General features: G+C 36.0%; 1 long non-coding RNA gene across 11 annotated transcripts in view; it reads left to right on the top strand.

Annotated features, from left to right (window-relative positions):
* The window catches only part of LOC112978662, a 47,545-nt gene that overhangs the window by 3,383 nt on the left and 20,820 nt on the right, over window positions 1–23,342 (top strand). For all 11 annotated transcript variants that reach the window (XR_003257969.1, XR_003251753.1, XR_003257970.1 and 8 more), the window contains exon 2: window positions 5,084–5,171. This is a non-coding gene — a long non-coding RNA (uncharacterized LOC112978662). The remainder of the gene's footprint in view (window positions 1–5,083; window positions 5,172–23,342) is intronic.

Here is a 23,342-nt window from a genome sequence, read left to right as displayed (position 1 = left end):
ACACAAGCAAAACTGTCCAGAATAATTCTGATCAGAAAAGGGAATTTCCATTTTGTAAAATTTCAATTTACTGATGGGGAGAAAATACAGGTATTACAGAAGTTCCAGTGAAATGGAAGGGTCTCTTTAGCACTACTGCTTAACAGCTTTCTGATTTGATTGACAGCCTTCTCTTTGGAGAGAAGTCACCCTTACGTACTTTGCTATCCTGGTGCGTCAGAGAGGTAGCCAGCTTGCCTGCAACCCAGGTAGCAGAGAAAGGGCCACTTGGCTGGCTTGCTGACTGCTGGGCTAGTCAGGAAGTCAGCGGTCATTTTGGTCAGTGGCTGCATAGTGAACAGATAGCCAAATCACTGCTGCTTTTGCAATCAACCTGGCCTGCTTTAAAGGGTTTTGTGTGTGCGCATTTGTGGAGTATTTCATTTACTTGTGATCCTACTACTTGAATGTTTAGGGTATCAATGTTTGGTAGAGGTTTGCAATGGTATCCCATGGTAAATACAAGCTAATTTGTTGCTGGATAAGATGACTGTATGCCTAAATTATTCCATTCTATCAGCAGTTCTACCAATTTCAGATGCCTCCAATTGGAGATTAATGCAAAATTGATTTTCCTCCATGTTATTTTTAACATTTGTTTAAATGCTATTAAGAGACTTGTAAGCAAGTAGGTATTGTATTTGCTTATTTTTTAACTCTCATCTGCCCAAATTTCTGTTTTCCAGACAAATGAATATATTATTTTTTTAAGCATCAAAACATTAAGCATTAATAGAAGGCTACCATGGACTGATTCTCAATTATTAAAAAAATTATTAGCCAGTAGATATAATAGAAGCAGTGGTTATTCAATACTGAAACATAAGGTTTGCATAGGGTTACTTTGATTTTTTTAATGTTGTTTTGGATAATACATGTTATCTATCAGTGATTTTATGTAACAAGCTCTTTAGAAACATGATGGTATATTTGTCTTAGAAGTCAGTATTGGGATTATATTGTAGCAAATTTAATACGCTTGAGAAAACTAGAGTTGGCTCTTTGTTCTGTATCAGAGGCTTGGAGTTTATAGCAAAGCCTTAGACTTTGCAGGATCTTTATTCCTAATAGTGCTATTTGAGAAAGAGCCATGGAGGCATTCAAAGCTCTAGCTACTCTGCGGAGCAAACCATTAGGCAAGAATTTTGTGTGGGAACTGAAGCACAGAAATGGGACCCTGGCATCACACTTGAATAGAACCACACTTATTTGCATTGTACTATCATTTAACTGTTAGAAGTCAGTTGCTACCTGCTCATCAATTTAGCTCAAATTTTAAAGCATTTCTTTACGCTATTAACTTATTTATATGGCCATGGAGTAGAAACTGTTATTTGCTAGTATCTAGCGTTTACTCAGTCTGTTTGTACTTTTTCTGAATGTTAATTGTATGCCACACACTGTTATTTGTGAATTTTTTTTAATGATTTTTTAGAAGATTAGCTTTGTATTTTACATATGTAAGAAGGCAGTATATAGCATTTTATTTTTTATAAATGTCAAGAATGAGACCATGCCTCATGAGAACATGCAGAGCAGATCCTCCAGGAAGAGAGTCAAGCGTATGTAAGTGTGAATGAAGGCTTGCCTTTGGAAAGATGGAATTCCAGTTGTCTGTGAAGCACAAGAAGTGAACAGCTGTTCGTTAGCCATCGTAGTTTTTCCTTTATTTGTAAAAGACCTAGGATATTTTGAGGTCCTTTTTATGATACCATAGAATCCCCTTCAGATGTTAAGATTAAGGACTATAGAGACAATCTGACTTATTGATAAATCCTCTGGAATTATTGTAAGGAAAGGAAATTAAAAAAAAATCATTATGTTAATGTAATAAAGACTTGTCAAGTGATCAGTGTAGTACCTCTTCCTTCCAGCGAGGATTCTGAGAGTCCAGTACTTTATTGTTATGTTCATTATGTTTTTCTTTGGCCCAAAGTTGTAGGAGCCAATGTAATGTTTTTGATGTACTGCATCAAGCAATGGCATTTACTGCCCTTTTCTGTTGTCTTTTGTGAAATTATAGATCTTTTACTTTCTTGGTGGATTATCACAACAGCCACCCAGGCTGGATTTTTGAATTTGTTCTTTTTGTATTTAATATGGCTTTGATGGAACACTGTTCCATCTTGCAAAATTGGCACATAATTTGTTATGTCTGTTGATGCAAGCTTCCTGTATGCTCAGGTACATTCTCAATGCAACTTGCAATTCTGTGCAAACAGTTCTCACATGCAGCCACAGTTGCTTGTTGTATTTTTTTGCCTTTAACATTGAAATTTCTGGTGGAATATATGTTGATCATGTAATTAAAAAACTGCAAGGTGTTATCTTTCTGAAATTCCCTTTTGGTTTCTCATCCACTCATTGCTGACTGGTCTTCTGTGAAGTGCCCCAGACCACACCCTTGACTTTACACCTTAGTCCAGTGATCAAATTCCATTTTTCCCTCCAGGTTGTTTGTGCTTGTTTTATTTTACGATAGGGGCTTTTGGAAGCATCAGCAAAGAATCAGATGCATTTAGTCTCTTCTTTACCTCCTGTGGACAGTAATCTCTGTTCCCCTTTCTAAGTCAATCTGATAGATTGTTATTTATCTTGAATGGGCAATTCCATGCATACTTGTTTGCACAGAAAGAATGAAGCTGAGTAGTTGTGTAACTCCCAGTCCTGCATCCCTTGGGCTTGATAATAGGATTCTCACTTGCACAGCTGGAATATAGGCTTATCTTTCACTGCTTTTTTGATCTTTGCTTTCAAGAAAGTTTACATCTGAATTATGTAAACCTTTACACAATGACTGGTTTGCTAGGTATGTAATTCATGGCAGAGCAAACACATTAGCATCTCCATTTTTATATCATTTTTACAGTACTCTTCCAGATGTCCAGCTTGAAAGCCAACTCTGGTTTTGATGTTCTGATCCATGGGTTCCGATACCTTTAATCTAGAGCAATCATATGAATCATAAACTGGACTGACATAGAATTCATGACATAGCTTAATTTGGCTCTTTCTCCAATTTCCTGGACTAATGATTTAACTATAGTGATAGTAGTTTTCACCTCTTACCAAGAATCGTTAAACAGGTGTAAGTTATCTGTATACTCATGTGAAGTTATCTTAAACTGCTTGTGTACCTAGTCTTTGCTCTGTGATTCCATCTTTGAAATTAATGGATCAGTTGCACGGCTGACAGTCATTTAATCATTGGATCCTCTAGTCTACTTTTATAGCCCTCAAAATCTTGATGTTTTTCTTTTATAGGCGACACCAATGTCCAGGGTTTTTTTTAGTATCCTCTGCAAGCAGAAGTCTGGGGAAGGTTTGGCCTGTCAAGGTAGCCAATGGAAATGTGGTTGTGGGTGTTTAGGGGTCAGTGGAGAAGAAAAGCGTTAGCTCCAGCGTGTGGGATGCAGCAGAGGCCATATACAGGCAGAGCAACAGGAAGAGGAGGGGCAGAGCCGCAGGTGTCTGCTGGACTCTGGGATGGGCGGCCTGGGGCAAGAAAAATGAAAATGCTTTGGCATTCCCACTGAGGTGTGAGGAGAGTGTGTGCGAGGGAATAGAAAGAGCAGGGGGCTCCGGGCTGGATCGGAATGAGAGAGGATTTGGGGCAATATGAGAAGAAATCTCTCTGGTGAAAGGTTGGATAAGTGGACTGGAGAACCAGGGCCTTTCGGTGCAGATTACTGAGAAATTAAAATTCTGGAGTGCAGAGGCAGGAGGCTAGAGGCTGGGCTTCTGAGCAGAGTATCTAGACATACGGGCCTCTGAGGGGCATGCAGCTTGGGCTTTGGGGATCCTAGTCCGGGCAGCTCTTCTAGCATTTCAGTTAACAGCCGAAACATATGGTCGAAGAGTGTTTTCCCACTTTCTACTGTCGTTTGTGTTTCTGTCTACTGTTTTGCTTTCAGAAACACAGTATTTCTGCTAAAGGCCAGTATAGCTTTAAAACACCCAAGCGAAATTATGTTGTTGCTTTAATCTGGTGAAAAGGTTTAGAGGTAGGTTTATTTTTTAAAACCTTTAGAAAACACTTTAGAAGAGTGTGGTATTAACTAATATCCTTAGCTAGATGCTATTAATTAAATACTAAAAGTAATACATTCTGAAAGACACCATATTTCTTCAATCACTACAGTTATTGAATGTTCTATTCCAGATCAGATGCACTGATAAATAATTTTTTGAAGGTAAAATTGAGTTTTATTAGCATTTTCTGTTTTCAAAATAAAATCTTGAAACCGCATTTTCAAGTCAGTGCAACAAAAAGTAAAAGAACAATTCAGATGTGTAGTTCCTCATTTTCCCAGCTGTATTCATATTTTAGGTTTTTGAATAGATGAAAATATTTGAATGAGCTCTGCATTATCCTATTCTTTGCAAGTGTTATCATTGTACCCTGTTTTTCCTTCCAAATAATCTTGTTTTTTACTGCCTTGGTATAAAAATAAAAGGTTTGATAAAACAGTAAGTGATAAATTGTAATACTTTTCCCATACAAACAGGAAAAACACAAGGATCCTTGYGATAACCTTGAAATGGCTGGAAAACAAACTAAAAAGATACGCTGAAGGGCTTTTTTTATTCTCAGCAGTGCTAGAAAATATGTACTCACATCACAAGAGCATGGAGTATTAGTGCTATGCAGACAATATCAGAGGTCAATGCAGAAGTCTACTTAAACTGTCATCAAGGCAAATTTTCAAGTTTTTATGACTTTGAAGGCTAATTTTTCTTAATTTTCCTTGGATGTCTAATTTAAATTATATTGGCAACAGTTGGATAAAGAGAAGGTGGAAGGTAACAGAATTACTGCACAGACTCACAAGAAGTGAAAATTGTGAAAACTTTACTGTTTACTCATGGCAAGGAAAGAGACAACTTTAAGGGAATTGGTTTGCTTAAAAAGAAACAGGAGTAGGCAAACCTGGTCAACATTTTTTCAATTTGAAAACTTTTTAGCGTGCAAGAGGTGAAAACATAAGCTTTTCAATTTTTACTTTTTCTCTCTGGTAGTAATGATTTTTTTTTTCTTTTTCAGACACTTCTATTAACCTGTTTTGGTGCTTGTAGAAAGTAAGGAACTGTCTAACATTCTGGAAATCAGCAAAGTTGCTCAAGGATTTAAGGTGAGGAAATCTTAGGCTTAAAGTTGCAGAAGTGATCTTTTCCCACAAAGATATTGGTGGATAATCCATGCTATGTTTTTGTCCGAAAGGTATAATAGAAATGCCTAGTAATTCTACCTAAACACTTCTAGCTAAACCATAGTTAAGATGATGCTAAAATGCTTCAAGTTCTTATTTAAAAGAGACCAAACAAAATAGAAAGAAACTAGAGGTTTATTTTCTCTTTTAAGTACTTGTCCATGTGTACATTCCACTGTGAATATGCATTAATCTTAAGTATTTAAATTAGAACATGTTTTGCTTTAACAAAAATGTATATATTCAGCCATTATTGATGTAGAGCACAGCATGTGCTTCTGCATGTATTTCCTTTCATTTGATTGAGTCTGTGCTTCAGAATCCAAGCCATTTTAAGGTTATTCCAGCACAGCTTTACTCACTCGTCTTCAAACTCTGAAGGTCACACCAAAGCTGCTATTGCCCATGTAAGCTGTGTGTTGCCAGGAAGTGTGCTGTGTGCCAGCCCCTTACATCCTAGCCTAGGGAGTCTTTAACTCCACAGATCAGACTGTGTGCAAGTGTTAAAATTTTTCTCTTGGTTAAGGTTCCTATATCATTGTTTGTCAACCATGCATACATGGGCTGAGAAAGATAAACAATGCATCCTAGAAAGACTCGAAGAGATTGGATGGTAATATGGTAAAAGAAACCCTTCAGCTTGCACTCATTTCAGATGGCAAATTATTAGGGGTTCAATATCTGATATTATTTTGAATTCATGAATACATGACTTACAGACAAATTTGTGCTTGCTTATCTTGTTGTTCTGATCATGAGATGCAAGTAGTGCAAAATTTTGGATGCCTAGGATTCTGCCTTATGTTTCATGTTAACAATTGTAGGGAGAAGATAATTCTGGCTCCAAGGTCCAGCTTACTCTTCATGAGAATTCTCTTTGATGGAGAGTCTCTATTTTTATAGTCCAATGTGTTACTTCTAAACCACTTAAGAAAGGGATTTTTCAGTGCTTTTTTTCTAGTTCTCAGATGGAAAGAAGGGTTGTGTTGCATCTTGACTCAAGGGATTTCTTCTCTGCTAAAATGTAGCTTCAGATTGATTAACACTAGCCACTGTAATCTCATCCTTGAAGCAGTGAAGCTGGTTTAGTTGTCCCAACCTTCATGTCACCATAATAACTTAGCATGCAAAATGCTTGCAGTTTGTGGCAATGCAGAGCCCTCATCATGATAAGGCTTTCCTTGTGGTATGTTGACATTCCTTTTCTCCAAAGCCTATTATATTCAGCAATTTTGTCATGTTAGGTTTCTCGCTGCTATTTGTATTTTCTTCAGAATGACCATCTTCTTTTAGATGTGGTCAAAACATATATGAAAATTGACAAAATGGCTTTTTGAGTAACAACTTCACTTGTATTTTCTGCCCATGTGTCCAAAAGGTAAGAGGGCCAGTCTCTTTGCAGAACTCCTTTGTGTCGCAGGAAAAAAACACAGCACATTAGTACTCTCCAGTAAGAGCACAGAGTGGTCCACAAGCTATGAAAAGTAATTCCGTGTTTCAAAAATAAAAACCAGACTTGCTCCTTTTACAGAATGATCAGCCAGGTAAGTCCACGTAACAACTGAGGCAAGCAGATTACTGAAGCCCTGTAGGGACCAGGAGCCTACTTCTGGTACTATCTAGTAGCCTTCTCTGACAGACACAATGCAGGAGCATACAGGGAGAGGGCTGAATGAATTTTTCTGGGAGCAACAGCAATCTGGAAATTTTCTGTAGTTCTTCTTGCCATGCAAATGAACCAGTCATGTAATGGGGAAAAGCTGAGCTGTCCCTGAAAAAGAGTGATCAGGAGCATACTACATAAATGGTTTTTGCATTAGCAGCCAAACCACAGCCATCCTCTCCTCTGAAGCAACTCCAAACACAGAGTTGTGTATACTCTGTATAATATCAGGAGTAAATCAGTCTGTACCTACTCAGTAAATAATGTGCTCCCATGGAGCCTATGCTGAAAGTATGCAGTAAAATTCTACCATGTATTGGAGTAATTCAGAATGCAACTAGTCTTGTCCCAGAAAGAAACTAAGCAGCTAGCCTTTCCCAAAAGGTAGGGCAGCAGTAAACTTATTCATATGAGTTGCACTAATTAGAGATCAAAGTATTTGCATTCTGATGACTCAAAGTAAGATATTAAAACTATTCCCTCAAGTGAAAGCAATGAAAATTTGTAGTTCATCTAGTATAATGCCAACTGAGGCAAAGAGCAAATACAAGGAAAAGCTTGTGACAGATATAATATTTATGTCCAATAAAAATGGAGGAAATAGTGCAATATCCAGTTTAAGTAGTACAATGTTATTCATAAAATAAAAACAACTGTCTGGCAAAATGTGTTAATCACAGTAGACACTGAAAGGAAGAAAAGAAGAAAAAGAATAAGAAAAGATGGATTTAGACCAACTGTACAAGCTCTAGGGTTTCCAAAATAAGGGGCCACACAGGAGTTCACAGGCTTGTTAAAATACCTGAATAAATTCATCCCTAATTTGTCTGAATAAATCCTGCTTCACTTTTCACTTTTACTGGAAGAAAAAAATATGATTGAGATCTTTCATAGACTGAATGGGTTTTCTGAACATGCCACCCATCCTATGGCTCATTCATTTAGATTTCTTCTTAATAATTCTATTTTTTTTGCCAGTAATTTGCATTTAAATCAAGAAAAAATACTAAAGCTTTCAGTGTACTTTCTTAGAAGAAGATTTTGCTGTAATTGCAACAGGCATATTTATTTTGTTTTACATAAGTCAATTTGGAACATGGAATTGCCCCATTATTTAGAATAGTTCAGTAGTTCAGCTTCACAAGCATTAGGTTTACGAGGGTCTTTTAAAAGACAAAAACATACTTATCCCCTGCAAACATCCTGCACCTCAGATAAAGATCAATAGGTTTAAATACCGTATTTGTAGTAAGCAGATGTTTGACCTTATGTTCTGAGGTGAGTAAATTCCATGCATTTTTGTATGTATAAGTTGGTTTCTGACTTTTCCGACAAAGAGAATTACAGATGTCTAACTGATGCTTAGTCATGCATGTGTAATTTCAGGGAAATGAAGACTTGTACTGAGAAACCAACTAGTAAGAGAGAGTATTTTGCTCAGGCTTATTTTAAAGTAGTTACTTTGATCACAATTGAGGTTCTGTTAATCCTGTCTATTGAATGGGAAAAAATGAAGCTGCAAATTTAATTCTCATCAGTGCAGTTCTGTGATGGGAAAAATACATACCTATTATACATTTATTTATATCAAATGAATATGATCARTATCATATTTGATAAATAGAAATTATACAAATTCAGACAAAGCCATGACACAATGTATATGCTACCTTATATTTAGGGTAAACGTGGAAGAAAATGATGTGCTGGAGGAAATTCATAGCACTTTTGAATAACCTACTTCCATGGAGTGGAAGAGACAGAAAATGTATCACTGGGGCATTAAAACACTTCAGAAATCCACGTTATGTATTAGGAATAGATAACATTATTTCACAAGTTTGGTATCCTTAAAGTTGATACCAAGAGAGGTATATTCATCATTCCCCAAACTTACTTCAAGCTATATGCACAGAGCACTAGATGGTACTGCTAAAACAGCAGCCATGCTTTTCAGGAAATAAAAAAAAAATCTGTAGTAAAGGATTCCTGACATAAATTTGTCATATATATTATATTTTTTATTTAAAAAATTTTTATTAAAAAAATTTTATTTAAAATTTTTTTTATTTTTATATTTTATATTTTTTATTTATTCTTTCTAATTTTCTTTCTAATTTTTAATACTATTTAGGAACAAGCATTTTCAATATTACTCTAATACTTCTCACAAACTCTAGCCTATTCTTGGAGTAATAGTGCATGATGCAGTAAAGAAAAACTCAACATCATAGAGAATATGTTATAGAAGACCAGAAGGCCAGTGCATTCTTAAGATCCTTAAAAAGTAACCCAGTAGCATCAGCTTGAGGACTTCAGATTTTAGTCACAATTGACGAACTTGGCTTAAAGGGTATTTAGCATGCCTTGAACATAGAATATTGACTAAGAATCTGAATCTGTCCAATGTAAATCAGACCGCCCCTTGGCTCATTCACACATGTATTGAAATGAGACCAGATTTTAGAGTTGAATTGAAATGAGCAGTTTAAATTGTGTGTCAAACAATAATGGTTTGCATCTGACTATGACTAAGGCTCCACTGTTGAAAGAAGGGCAGTACAAGGGAAAACAAAGTCCCTCATCAGAGAAGGCTAACTTGCTAACTGTGGAAGCTTTGGAGGGAGGGAAGATGAGCACTTCAGACCACACCTCCAATTTGGAACAAGGTCAGCAAGAATTTCTCAGTCCTTTTTCCTGAAGACAGAGTTGTGAAAGGGTAATGGAAGGTTGGTAAAATATTTTTGTTGTGATTAAGTAGAGCAGAATGGGAAAGAAAGGATACCTTAAAAATCATTTAAGTTCATAAGATATTGCAAACCTAAGGAGAACCCCTGTTCTAGAGAGCTGCTAGTAACCGAAAGAAAGAGGAGCTCCTGGAATCAGAATGTGATGGTCCATCCTAGTAGAGGCTTCCTCTAAGTAGGAGGCTTTGCCAAGATTCAAAGTGTGGAAAAGATACTTCCCTGAATAATTTAGCACCCTTAGTTGCATAGATTATAAGGGCATAAGAACATTTCCCAGAGCTGGAAATATTCCAGGAAGATTAAGAATAGTTTATGTGATGGCAGTCTGCCTTGAAAAAACAAAGGAAAGCAACCATTTGAGATTTACTAATAGCTTTTTTCTTTGCTGGACTGAATTCAACCTCAAAGCCTCACAGATCCCCAAGGCTTAAACTAGAATCGGGCTAGAATCGGACGACACATGCATAGATTGTCAGTGTTGGAACAATCAACCATTTAGAGCTGCACAGAACCTCCCTGAAGTTGCAGATGTACTTTTCCTGGTGCATTAAGTGATACTAGAGTTTTAAAAGAGGATTTACTAAGAGTTTAAGTAACAAAAAGCCTATCTGGGAACATCAAGGAAAACAAAAATGCCTTGGCTTGGCATATCCTAAATAGTGATGACGACTGTCTTATAAGTGACAACAGTCTATTATAGGTATTTGTTTTATCAATTTGCAATGTCTTCTATTTTCAGTTAAATACTTTTTAAAATTCCATACATAGAAATACACATACAGTCAAAAAGTTTATTCTGGCAGAATTAAATTAAAAGAGATGAGATATAGAAGGTTTATATAACTAACTCAGGGCTAAGCAGTGCAACTGTAACTCCCTTCAGGAAGCCTACATGTTTGAGATGATCACATGTATGAATAAGAGCTATGTAAAATCTTTCCAGGCTTTACTTCTGTAAATAGCAGCTATAGTAACCTCTGTGGTTTAGTCTTCAGTAGAGTTCATTCCTTGTTTTAATGTAATCAGTTTATTACCAATAAATGTGAACTGAGTAACATGACTGGCATTTAAAATCTAAATGCACTGCAGTTGTATACTGCAGGCTACAATTTCCACCTTTGCATGTTCTCAATGACCTCTAAGAGCAAAACTCTGAAATAACCATTAAAAATCTCCATAACACTACTATAGATAAATAACTATACTGATTTGATACTTTAGAACATAGAGCTTCTTCCTGCAAACCATGGCTTGTGGTTATCTGTTGCATCCAACATTGTTGATACCTCGGGTATTAAACATTAAAACTGAATCTACTGGTGTTTGATGTAATACAATATTGGGTCTTTATTCTTTTCATGGGCCATCACTAACTGCAGACCACTGATTTTAAGGAGTCACACAGTTGTGCCCTCTTCTCCAAAACCAGTGAAATTATCAAGGTTATGTTGGTGCAGTTCCCTCAATGAATATAACGATTGATATGCATTTCAGAACACCATTTTATCTTCGGTTCAGGTTAATTTAATTTAGTCATACAAGTTGACAGTTATTCCAAAGCACAATGTTTTGACATTGCATTTCTCACAGATGTTTAGAGAGTTGGCTTTGACTCATTTAGAAGAAACCTTGAGGAAGGTCAGTAGTCATAGCTGAAACATCACTTTCTTGAGTGACTGTCAAAATAAACAATTTAAACTAGCATAGGTTATTGAAGTCAGTGTTTCTTTTGCAATATTCTATGTTAATTGAGAGGGCTAAGTTACAAAATTTACTTTTATTATACAGAAAGAAGTTTCAAGGTCACTTTTACCATCCCACCCAGTCATATGTTCCTAGTTAAATAAGGTAGAAAAAGCAAAGAAGCTTATTAATGTCAGCTTCTCTCTCTCCAAAACTTCACTTAAAAGTGGAAACAGCATATTTTGAGGATGGGGGGTTTGAATTTACTTAGGCCTTATCATGGGAAATTGGCATAAGAACTGGGACATCAACCTGTGTCTTGAATTCACTTCCCTATTACAGATTTGCTGTTGCCGTGATAAAATTCTGGTTAGCACCTCCTTACATTACACAAGTATTATGAGGATCAAGGAATATTGAAGAGCTCAGTTATCCAATAATGGTGGCCATGCAAGCATATTAAGTATATAGTCAACTGAGGCTAGATAAATCATCACCATCTACTTTGATTCCCTAGCTGGAATGAACAGATATCTGTTTATAATTGGATCAGTTTAATGATGACATTTGGACTGGGTTAGATGACTAAAGTTCATCTAGATGTTCAGAAAGTCATCTTTCTCTTCTCTGGTTGAATATTGTACCAGAGACAGATGGATGTTACATTACCTATTTATATAAACATTCGTAGGGATTCTTTGGGATTTTCTATATAAATCTTCTCTGCGTATGGGATACAGCTATATTAGCAACTCTATTCTGAATTTACTACGAAATAAACCAGAAACTCTGTAACAGAAGTTGAACTCAGTCTCTCACTTAAAGCAGTGATTAAGCATATCCTCTCTAAAATTATATCACTCTTGGAATTGATTCCAAAAAAAGTAATGAATTGTTAACAACTTAGTAATTACTAATTATATGAGTTAATAATTAAATCTGTTTTCCTCAAGAAATTTAGCATACTGTGCCAGCCTTTTATCTAGAAAAAACCTCTGTGGAAGGTAATTCTCGAGCTGACTGATTGCAGAAGGTAATTTTTAAGCAAATATATTTTTAGGGCTAGTGGTTTTTCTTCCTTTTTTCCTAATTGAGCATTTCTTCTTCAAGACTGACTAAGGTTAACAACCTTCATCAGGAAAGAAAAAAAATCAAGAATTGCTTACTTCTGAAGTAAAGTATTTGGGCTCCCATATTTTTGTAAATATATCTATTACAAATACCTCAGAAAAAAACACTTAATTATATTTATATATAATATAAATATAAATAAAATTAAATTTTATAAGAAGTTACTTAGCCACAATCAACCCAACCACTATGTCAATTTTTTGTCATATCATGCTTTAAACTCTTACTTTTTTTGTGAACATACATCATATAATGAAAAGTTAGAAAAATCTATATGTTTCTTCTGGGTGGTGAAATGTTTCCTCATGCAGTAGGCTATAAATCAGGAAAAACTTTTCTTCTATGAAGAGATTAATAGCTGCTAACCAGGCTACCTTCCCATCTCTTTGCCTATATAATTGCTGTAACACAGAACTATTATCTTTGCAAAATTTTTTGCATCTTGTCATTTTCTTATAATCAGAAACAATCTAGAGAAAGCATTTGTCTCTTCAGCAAGCTCCCTATATTCATCTTTTAACTTCTAAATTAATTGATCCTGTGCCCTGAATTTCAGCCTTGCAGAAGTGAAGACACAGGTTAAGGAGCTGTCATCACTGTAACTCATGAAGGAATTTGTGTTGCAGAAGGTCACAACATTTGCCATTTACAGCCTATTTCAGAGTTAGAAAGTCTAGCTTTCATGAAAGAAAGTAGTCATTTGTCTTAGCTGTAGTCAGTGATCCATTACTGATTACTTGATTTACCTTGTAAAATTTGGTACAAGTCAGCACCTAGTTCCTTTACTTGTATGTCAGAAGAGAAAAAAAAAATGAGAGGGATTAGCTGCAGCATGTGGTCAAGTTAATTGGTTAAAAATTCTTTTAATTTTCTCAATACAGGTAACTGCTTCGATAGTATGTATTCTTTCCCTCCCTTCTTTCAAAAAGTATGCCAGTGGACTTCAGAACCCTTACAGAAGGATGAATTTCAGTCCAGTTTTAAGCAAAGAGATTTCTTTTAAGGCTGGCCAAATTCCATTTTCTTACAACAGCTGCAACATTTTTCTTACACTCACCACATAGTCTTCTGTAGTGATATGACAACAATAAGGCTATTCCACATTAAGATTAAGTATCTCATCCTGAAGTTATACAAGATATTCATCTGCACTCTACTCAAGCAAATCATATTTTGCTCCTACAGAAAATGGAAGATTATGGTTTGTTCAACCATCAACCCTTAATGGTAGTTTTTTTCTTGCTCTAAAAGTGAGTAATAAGATTTACATGCAGAAAGGCCTGGACTTCAGAGTTCTGTTGTATACCAGTATCCAGTTTCTCATAATCTAATTATTTGCAGACTATATCAGTCTTTTTCTTTTTGTTTTCCTTGATCAGTTTGTATATCAGATAAGACACTGGTATCTCTACAGGTTACTGGTCATATTCCTTTATAAACAAATGCAGACTAGGAATCCAGTGTAAACCTTCAAGAATATTTGAAGGCTAATCTCTGTGTTTGCTAATCCAAGACACAAATCTTTTTTTTTTTTTTTCCAAACAGATGCCACCTATACATGCTGAGTATCCATTGCAATTTCATATCTGTAAATTTACCACCAGTCTTGTCTTTTTAAAATAATGACAATATGATCCTTTAAAATGCTTAGGTTAGTATCTTTTATGTTCTCAGATCACTGAGCAGTAGTGTTTATCTAAAATACTGCTGTGAAATTTTCAATACGTAGGTCCACATGTTTCCATCATGCTACATTAGGGACTTTCTCTGAGGACAGAATTAATTCCTTTTCCTCTTTCAGCCTGCCTAAATTATAGGAATGATGTCTACATGAGCACCAATCTGAGGAAAAACACATTCCACACTCTTAGCAAGTTCAATTTTGATATCAAACTAGTGAACTGCAGCCATAGTACTTACTATACTGTACTGCCTTATATTTATAATTTTAGTAACATTGTAGCCAGTGATCAAGTCCCCAGTCCAGCTGGGCCCAATTAGCAACTAACTCAGTTGCCTTCTTGCTTAATTAAAATAAGACTTCCCTCCATCCTTTCTAATAAATTTATGTCCACTTACAGTCAGGCACAGTATTTCCTAACCCTTCATACTTTCTAAGGCATATCCTTTGAAAACCATCTACCCATGGGCTTCAATGTCCCATGAAATTTCAGGTTTTACTTTCTATTTCCAAATAATTCTTATTTATTCCCAGAATTTTAGGTGCCAATGTTTTCTGCTTTGTTTCTGTTCACTTGTTATTTTTCTGCATAGCCTCTTGGATGATTTTATTCTGTATTCCTGTATCTCAGCCAGTGGTCACAAATACTACCTTTCACGGAATTAACACACCCTCTTTTCAGTCATCGAGGTTACTCTGGTCAAATTCCACTTTCATTATGATAAACCAAACCAGTTAAAGTTGACTTATCTATCCATTTACAGGGAGCTGTGATTTTAACCTGTTTTATTTCAGTTGTTCTGGTTTTGGTTGCTGATGGTTTACAGATTTCCCACTAAGATTTGGCACATAGTTTCCTTTATGCTTTACTGGAACAGTATGTCAATTTTAATTTTTCGTTATACTCTTTCTGAATTCTCCTTTCTCTTTTTTCCCTATTGTAGTTCATTTCCAATTTTCTAGGTCTTCATCTTTTAAGCAATTTAATATATGATTATGTCAGAATGGATTTTTTTCTGTCATTTTATGCCATTTCCCCCCAAATAATACTTACAGACTCTTAAATGTGCATTCGTTAGCTGATGTAAGAGCCCTCCTATCCTAATATGAAAATCTTTGAACTCTTCCCGGGACAATACCTGTGAATAACTGAATCTTCCATAGTAACTTCTCCTAGAACAATCTGCATCAGGTAAGTGAGAATCTTAACAGTTCAGCTTCTCCTGCCAGGCCAGTTAAGTGCTACATAGACATAATTTTAAAACTAAAAATTTATTAGATTTAGGCATGTAAAGCCCCAAACCATAGTTTGCATGGGTGTCTATCTTGCCTGTTGAGCTTCTGAAAACAAACAAGACTTCATTACTACACTCCTGTGATTATGTCCTTTTACCTCTTTCTTTGCATTCTAATCCGGAAAGAAATAATACATTTATAAATATAATGTGGGCTTCTCCTTAGAAATCCTATGGATATCCCACTAGCCTCTTACAACACAGAACTTGTAAATATAATGGAACATTGATATTTCAAAAAATCTTGTGCTGTGCCAGTCAGAACTTCACACTGAGCCTACTGGTTTAAAAATATGTTCCAAAGCCACAGAACTAGACGGACTTAATCCCAAAGGGCCAAATAACTTGCTGAAACTGTAGTTCAGACATTGAACATATAAATAAATTAGAAATTGCTCTCTGAATGGCATCTTCCTTTTCCTGCTTGTTATAATTCCATGTGCCATAAAGGCCAAACGTAAAAGGAAGTGACTGAATCAAGCTTTGTGCTAATTTCTGGAAAGATATCCAAGATTGCCTGAGTTATGTAGGGCAAAATGGCAGCAACAGTGACATCTGCAGAACTGGTACTGTCACTATCAGCAGCACAAATGTGTTTTTGAATCTTTTATGAGTTTAATTCATCAAAGGATAGAATGGATCTTTTGACAAAGTCTGTGCTACAATTACAAGTCTGTTGCTTAAAGAGAAGACTGTTTCTCAATTGAGAAATCAGAGGCTTTGGTCATCTGTAGGCTGAGCTGGTACAGTAATTTAGCACAGAAGCAAGTAACACATAATCCAATTATGGGCAGTAATATCTAAATCATTCTGATTCCCTTTTTAATGGTTTGCTTTGGAATCCATTAGGACAAAAGGATCTTTATGTATGTAAAATATTAATAAAGTAAAAAATTGAAGTGATCTTCTTACTTGGGTTTGTAAGTGAACAAAGCGCATTCATATATGTTCCTTATAAGCCCGGTCATTCTTGTCCAGAGTATGTTGTCATGGTTTTCAATATGGCCGTGTCAAAAATGTAGTAATAATGAATGACAGTGGTTAGGAATATGTAGCAGATTTATTTTTCCAGTCTACTTATTGCTGGATTGGACAGGCAAAGATCAGGATCTGTTTCAGATGCAAAGGTAATAATATTGTGAGGCTAAACTCTGGAAAAGTGGGACCTGGCAATGCTGAAAATACATAATGTGGAACAATTGTTAGAGAGCATTTTTCTTGAGAAATGAATAGGCCTTAACTTATTATTTAAAAAAAGCCCAGATCTCAGCTCTTATAAACCAGTTTTGTTTTTTTTTTAAACAAGTAAGAGTTATGTAGCCAGATTGTATGAGTGAAGATCCTGAGTTCCTCTGATTAAGAAGGCCTTCAGTTATGCTGAGGTCCAAGAAAACATTTTGCAGTCTGTGGCCAGGAATAGGCTGCTGTCCTGAGTTTACCAATGTGCAAAAGTACACTGATTTAATGAAAAGTGTTACATTAAATGAGGATAGTTAAGTCTGTGATAGAGGAAATGTTTATCAGAGTCTCCCAGTCTTTTCCTGGCCTGAAACTCATGATCAAATATTCTGGCCAGTATTAAGGGTGAAGAATTACCTTAATATGAATGATAAGAATGGAGAGATTAGTTGTCTTGAAAGAATTGTTTTTCTGTCACAGACCTTTAGAATTGTTTTCTAGGATGCTGGGAAATCTGTGGCTAGTCCCAAAGTGAAACAAAGGAACAGTTATGAATATCCTTCTCCTTCCAAATCCTGCAGAAAAGATGATAAGATTAACATATATGTGGCTGCATAATTTTCTTCTGCTGTCAGTCACCCTTAATCTCTTCCTATCTTAGGGAAGCAAGAAAACACAAGGATTTGAAGGGCCAATGCAGAGGGCAGGATGGCAATCCCTTTTGCTTAACTGTAAGACTGCAACTGTGAATGAAAAGAACATTACAAATTCTGCATATCACAATCTGTATATCATGGCAGTATCAACCACCTCCTCACCCAACTAAGCCTTTCCATTGGCATTTTCATAAGAAAGGGGATCTGAGCCTTGCAAGTATAAATGTTAATCTGCTGTTGCCCCAATAACAAATTCAGACCTTAACCTAGTTACTTCCTTGAGCCTACCCTAATTTACATCAAAATCTTCCCCAAAACATCTATATTTTTTTCCTGTCAATTTTATTCTCAGCTGGTTTGTTATGAGCAGAATTTTCTGTTGCATCTCAAAACTCGGATATGGCATTCTCCCCTTAGCAAATATTGCGATGTTACCAACCTGCTTACTTTCCACTCTTCATCTAAGGGGATACATTTGGGTTAACCAAGAATTCCTAGGTTTAGCCTTCAGCCAGTTTTAGTTCCCTATCTAATGGGAGAAAGACAGCCATCTCCAGAAAGTGATTCAGATTTTGAGAGCTCCTTCAGATTCCAAGAGCCCTTCTCGCTCCATGAAGTTTATATGGAGTCATGACTTTTATTTTGGGCAGTATGAAATCATTCTCTTAGTGTTTTAGGGCTTTATTTTAGCAGATAATAAGCAAGTGATGAATCTGTGGTACTAAAGCTGAAAGTTTTGATTCTCTAAAACTTCTCTTGTAAATCTTCAGTTAGGGATTGTGGTACAGATGAGAAGAAAAAAACAAGTCATATACACATAAACAGACTACATGTTTCCCACAGTATCCAAACATCATAACTCTGAATATAATCCTTGCCAACAAAGTCAGAATGTGAAAGATCTTTCAGAATTTCTAAAGTACTTAGTAAATGGTCAATTCATAAAAGAATAATGTGACAGATTTTGTCCATGTACCCCAAATAAAAAAAGGACAGCAGCTACTTAAAATGTTTTGCATTTATCATCTTTAGAAAAAACTGAATTTGGAATCACAATCCAATCCCAAGGGATACTCATTCTGTGTCCAGTATGACCCTGATTATAATGATAATATAATGAAGAAATGTTCCCTCTCTTCCTGTAGCTGCACAGTGGCAATCAGCTGAAAATTGCCTTCAGCTGTAGATGAAGGCTGTACATGACTATATGTTTTCTAACAGTGAGTAGTGTTCTTGCAATAGCAGAAGTCTTTTTAAGGGATCCATTCATGAACTACGATTAAGAAAGGAGAATCTCCTATGTTACTAAGAAAGTAACAAGTAACCCAAGAAAATATCAAGTTGTGCAAAGTCAAAATCAGATGCCAGCTTAATAATAACTGACTTAATTAATAACTGAGCCCCCAACCCCCAAAGGGCACTAGCATTGATAAAAGTGTGAATTATAGATGTTTGTGACCTTATTCCAAAGTAAAGTACATAGCAAGCTGGCATATTCTGGTACAGTAGTTACAACTGTGACTAGCAATGTTTAAATATTTCCTTTATTAGCCAACATTTCCATTTGTTCATCACTTCTAAAAACTTCCATCTACCACAGTGACATTTTCTGATTCATAGTCAGGGTTTTTTTTGCACAAATTTCACAGAAGAATTCAGCCTTTTTTTTTTTTTTTTTTGTCATGACAAGTGAAAAATGTTTCTTCCCATAATAATTTCTTTTAAAAATTTTTATAGTCCTAGCACCAAAGCAGTTGTTGATAAGTAAGATGAAATTTGGCTCTTAAGTGTGCTCCCAAACTTCATTTTATTTCTTCAGTTTTGATTGTTGGTATACTGAAAACTTCATGCAAATCCCTAAGAGAATTTCAAAAATCAGAGCTGTACACTTGCTTTACTCTTGATCTTGAAACAGTGCCTTTTAGCTATATCCTTATAAATGAGTAATTTCTAAGCATCAAGAGTTTTCCCAGCAATCCTTGTGTTGCTGGGAAATTATTACGTTCTCGTAAGGTATCTTTTCAAATATCTTAGGGGCCCTTTTGAGGGCCCCTTTTCCTCCTTCTGGTTGTTTGCATTTTAGCAAGGTCAGTTTTCATTCAGATGAAAACCTAATTACAGTCAGACCACAAAAATTTAAGACATAATTGAATATATATGTATATACATGTATATGTGTGTGTATATATATGTGTGTGTGTATGCGTGTGTGTATATATTTGTATACCACATAAACTACTTTGAACAGCAGGTTTGAAGAATATTGCAGAGATTTTCTAGCTTATTACCTGGAACCTTGTTACAATCTCAGTGGAAAGGAACCTAGCCAGTGGGAAATACCATTACTCCAGTCCATCTTCCCACCACTGAAGAGCAGTTAAATTAGCAGTTATATTAGTTATATACTTATATATATATAAGTACTATGCTGGCAAAAGCCCAACTGTAACTGCAACTGAAGACCATGGGACATGCTCCCAGGCAGGAGAACGGTGAAGAGGTTTTATGAGTTTTGCCCTTCCGTTTTTGACTGGATTGCTCATGTGGTCTGACTTAATAAGTAAGTCTGATCTTTCATTGTCTTTGTGCTTAGGATACTTCCTCTTTCTAGTATTTGGCAGCCCTTATTAAGCAATATTATTTGATTTCAAGCATACAAATGACTACTGAAACACACCAAGAGTCAGAACCTAGGCTTAGGGCACCTACATTGGCTGACTCACGAGACAGAGCATACAGTCAGGCAGCTAGAGAGGACTGATGCACCACAACTTTCTGAACAGTCCTCTGCAAGAAGGTGGCTTGCAGCATTTACCTCATGTACATTTAAAACAAAGTGAAAGGTTTACAGGAAAGGTTCATTGAGGAGGTGCCGATCTTCCTTAGCACAATCATTTAGGGCCTGTCAGCTCCCCCCTAAGCCTTTGCTATTCATGGGTATTCCTTACAGGCTCCAGCTAGTCTCTGCAATTTAACTCTTGACTTTCCAATCAAAAAAGACTCCAGGGCTTTTAAAGCCTGCACTCTGATCTCCAGAACTGAAAAAGAAAGATTTGTTCTTGATGATGGACCATGAACTAGAATAATTGTAAAAAGTGTAGTGAAGTTGTGAGATTTACTTCCTTTTGGATAGCAGAAGTTTGGTGAGCGCTCTTGGAGCTTAGCACCTTTGAAAAACTCCACAAGTTACATAGTTCTGTATTTTAATTTTTTGTAAGGAAAAAGTAAAGAAAAAAAGTTTCTTGTGCTAAGGTTCACCCCACAGTTGAAACTCAACTACTGTAAAAGGCAATATATGTTATATGTGTATATGCCATGATGACAAGGAATCTCTCCTGTCTTTCTTGTCTGGCATCATTCCCTGCAGGATACCGTGTTCATGTCAGTCTGGCATTAAACAATCTTTTGTACTGGATTAAGCATTGTTTTCCTGTTTAGAAAGAAAATATTTTTGAAGGCTATGTATTATTAGCATACACAAAAAGAATTCAGTTAAGTCTCCGTCCTTCACTGCCTCTTGTTCATGATCTGCTCAGATAAGTCATAGCATCCTTCTGTCTGAGTCTCCTTTTTTGTGCAGTAGGGACATTTGTCTGCTGCTGTTGGGCAAATTGCCTCATATGCATGTGAAATTGCATGCTGGCTGAGAGCTAGGTTACCCAAATGAGCCTATGTAAATCTGCAAGACATGGTGCCTTGGTGGAGTCAGCTGGTAGAGTAAGAAAGAGTAAACTGGAACTTTCATCAGCCAAGGGAATGTGATCCCTAGTACTGGCAAAATGAGTGCTGGCAAGTGCACTGAAAGAGTCAAGGCACTTTTCTGAAGCTTATGTTATAGAAGACCAAGTCTATAATGTTGATCTGTATCTACTCAGAATGTGTGACCACTTTTGTCTGATGTGGGCACGCTACTTTAATCCATACCGTCATTATCTCAAGTGCAGGATAACTGCAGCCCATTCTTGCTGTCAAGTGATAACTAAAAACTACTGTGAACTGAAGGTGACTTGAAATGCAGCCATGCAATTATTAAGTAATGTATCATGCAGGGAGCACAGTGCATTACACCAATTGCTTTGGTTCTGGCACTAGCTGCCAGTAAGAACTGAGGTGAAATTCATAGCCGCAGTTTTGACCTTAGTCTCCCTAAGTGGCTCAGGACCAATCTACCTGAAGGCACATTTGTTTCTCCATGCCATACCACTACAATTGTGATTAGTACTTGAGCTGAGGCCAGCTTAGTTTTAATAGGTCTGAAATGTGGACAGTGTATTTTGTATCAGGTCTTACTTTTGTAATTTTTTTCCAAGAGGTTGTTGTTCTTCGCAAGCACAGGTAGGAAGATTACGATGATTTAAACAGGATTTTAAACAGGATATTTAAACAGGATGGATCATTATGATCATCCAGTTTGACTTTATGAATGACCATGATCCTTCTACTTTCCTCAGGAATTCCCGCATGATGTACAAACATACGTGGTCAGACTAAAATATATATTTTACAGTCCCGTCTAGCCTGAAAGTAAGGACTTCAAGTGACTTGAAATCATTTGTCCCATGATAACTTGTTCAAATTGTTACTTTTTACTCTGGCATCTGCATGGGTTTGTTCTGTAAATGTCGTATTAGTAGGTATGTTGCCTGCTCTAAAATTTTGTCTAAAATATGGTTGTTGTTAGTATTTGTGAAGCATATAGGATTTTCTAAGAATTGTTCTTTACCCAGCTGCCAAAAACTGGAATAACAAAATATCTGAGGCTGTTTTTTTAAGTGATGTTATCGATACAGTTTCATTTTGGTGCCTGGGTTTTCTTTTACAGTTGTCTTGGCCTTTATGTTTTATGAAGCTATTATAAATATTTTAGTCGCTGTGTGAAATTAATTTCAATTTTGGAAAAACTTGTTGTATTGCATAAATATTTATAAAATATTGCATAAGGAAATTGTTGCTATTACTACTTAAATTAATCAGAAATAAAAATGATGACATGCCAGGAATTGCAATCCAGTTAGAGTATTAAAAATTACCCCACTAGGTGGAGAACTTGCATCAAGTATGTAACTAAAGTTGTTAGTACTACTGAAATCATAGTTGCTGCAGCAAAAATTAAATTTCTAATAACTAAATAGTTTTTGTATCATACTTTCCTTTTATCAGTTCTGATCAAGACCACTTTTACATTCATTGTGTAAAAATTCTGTGAAGTTTTATAACATACTAAGTTATGTTTAAAAATTAATAAGAGAATTAACATATATGTTTATAAAACATATCTGCTGAAGAAGTTGATTTCAGTAGTTATCAACTTTGCTATGAAATGTGTTCACTTAAAACATTTTTCTTGACTAAGACAAGGTCTTGACTAAGGTTTACAATTCAAACAGTCCAGAGGAAAAGTCAGTGAAAAATGTTTCCCAAAAGAATAGCATCTATTCAAAAAATTCCTGTTTAACTTAATCCCAGTTAACCATAAACTCATGGAAAGTAATATTTTGTTATTTTCCCTGGCTCTGTGAACTTAGCCAATATTAAGTTATCAAGTTCCTCAAAATTAAGAAGAGGACAAATGTTAATAAAGAGAAGTATTTTAAATTCTCTTTTTATGTTCAATATAGATTGCAACCCTTAAGTAGAAAGAGGGTTGAGGTTAACTTTGGAATTTCTTTACAGTCAGGAGCCAAGTTTATTGCAATATTCTGTAGGTCCCATACAGGTTGAAGGAGAATAAAGGTTAATAGTGCTAGTCTTTCTTAATCTTCTGGGATTAATCTGCAGAGACAAATCTCCTAGAATTTCTCTGCTGGAAATAATTAAAAAGTGGAATATGGTTTGTGCAAAGTCAGAGTGTAAAGCTTCTGGGACTCACAGGGTGCAGAAGGGGACCTGTTGGTCATAAGGGGCCAGTGACTGTTTGGGTGTGCTAGTGAACATTAAGCTTCAGGGTGTTCAGGTCCCAACCCGGGGTTTGGGAATATGGGAGAGAAATGTTTTCTTTGGTTTTCTCATTCAGGGGAATGAAGAATCAGGAATAGGGCAGCATCTGAAAGGGCAAATG

Source organism: Apteryx rowi, unplaced genomic scaffold, assembly GCF_003343035.1.
Source record: "Apteryx rowi isolate R43461 unplaced genomic scaffold, aptRow1 scaffold_96, whole genome shotgun sequence".
Taxonomy (NCBI): Eukaryota; Metazoa; Chordata; class Aves; order Apterygiformes; family Apterygidae; genus Apteryx; species Apteryx rowi.
Note: the sequence above shows the minus strand (reverse complement) of the source record. Positions and strands in the feature narration are given on the sequence as shown.